Genomic DNA, 1,808 nt, shown 5'->3' with positions numbered 1-1,808 from the left:
ATCTTGGGACGTGAGGTTGATGGAGTTTAGAATCAGAGTATAGGCAGCTCTGGCCTGATTCTTAGGTCCTGTTTGAGCAAGGCTGAGATGACTATGTATTTCTAGCCAATCAACTTGTCTTGAATACCACTCATTTCATCAGTGAAAAAGAAAGCTATATGCTAACTTATAAATATTCTACAGCTGACCTCAGGTAAAAATAGTTGTAGCTTAGCAACCTGTGCATATTGGGGTCTAGTTAGAGCAGTGGTCCTCAACTATAACAATATGTTAGAATCACTTCTGGAGAGTTTTTAAATCCCAATGCCCAGACCACATGCCAGACCCATAACATCAGAGTTTTAGGGGGTGGGATGTAATCATCAGTGTTTTTCAAACCTCCCTAGGTGATTCCAATTTACAGATAAAGTCGAGGACCACTGAATTAGAACCTTCCAATCTAGTTTAATAGCAGTGTACATTCCTGAATAGGTATTTTAAATACTATTTAGCTAACTTTAAGAGATAGATAATATACTTTATATAGCACACTATGAATGTTTAAATATCTTTAAATAAATTATAACAATACAATAATATGAAACCTATCCCTTCTTTAGTGAACAAAGACAACAGAACTAGAAATATCAACTGGAAAAGAACTGTAATAGTTCCCAGGAAAGAAATCTGGCTATTTTTGAGTAGCGGATGCATTTAAATACAGATTATTAAGACTCCACCTCGAAAATTTGACCACTGAGGGCTGCCATGTTGCACCAGGGCAGTAATGATGACACTGAGGATGTTTCCCTGTTTGACGCAGAAGAGGAGGAGACAACTGACAGATGAAAGAAAGAAAGAAAGAAAGAAAGAAAGAAAGAAAGAAAGAAAGAAAGAAAGAAAGAAAGAAAGAAAAGAAAAGAAAAGAAAAGAAAAGAAAAGAAAAGAAAAGAAAAGAAAAGAAAAGAAAAGAAAAGAAAAGAAAAGAAAGGAAGTCCAGAATCAGACACACAGTGACATCATTTTTTTCATTTATTTTTTCAAGTCAGTGCAACTGTAGTCTATCTTCTCTATGAATTGTTCAGCAGCAGCTTTATCACCTGTTTGGTGACAATGATCTTCTTGTTTTCATGTGACTTTTGGGCAGTCAAGAATGTCACAGTAAACTCATGGTTGGTCTACCTTGGTAGAAGCACATCAATGAACATGGAAAAAGCCATTGGGTGTTTGAGTTCAGGAAGGCATCTTCACAAGAGTAAAATTGTTACTCCTGAGTCAAGAATCTTCTGGTTAGGACTTACTGCCTGTCCATTGCTGTGGGTGATATTCTGCAGAGTGAAATGGTTGGCGGTGGTTATCACGGGCGTGGTGCTACAAGGTGCCAACCTGTATGCACATCAGGTGCAGAGCAGGCAGCAGAAAGAATTTAACCATCTTATCTCAGAAAGCAGTTTTTAAGACATAACACTGGAGATGATCAGACTTCCTGAAGAGAGTGAGAGAAAGCTCCAGTGTTCTGTTACACTGCCAGCAAACTAAAGAGATTCTTGACTCTGAAAATTTTAGAACTCAGTACATGTTGCAAAGAGGAGTGCTGAGGTTGTTTTTCCAGTTTAAATTTTACTTTAAAAAGTGGAAAGGTGGGTCGCCTGGGTGACTCGGTCAGTTAAGCGTGGGACTTCAGCTCAGGTCATGACCTCACAGTCTGTGAGTTTGAGCCCCACATTGGGCTCTGTGCTGACAGCTCAGAGCCTGGAGCCTGCTTTGGATTCTGTGTCTTCCTACTTTCTACCCCCCCCCCACCCCCTATTCACACTCTCTCTCTTTCT

At 39.3% G+C, this 1,808-nt stretch overlaps 1 pseudogene; it reads left to right on the top strand.

The window, feature by feature from the left end:
* The first annotated feature begins 747 nt into the window (after positions 1–747).
* On the top strand, positions 748–1,469 carry LOC101086320 (annotated as a pseudogene).
* Positions 1,470–1,808: the final 339 nt, after the last annotated feature.

The sequence above is a fragment of the Felis catus genome, chromosome B4 (assembly GCF_018350175.1).
Source record: "Felis catus isolate Fca126 chromosome B4, F.catus_Fca126_mat1.0, whole genome shotgun sequence".
Lineage (NCBI taxonomy): Eukaryota > Metazoa > Chordata > Mammalia > Carnivora > Felidae > Felis > Felis catus.
This window is presented reverse-complemented; position numbering and strand designations above follow the sequence as displayed.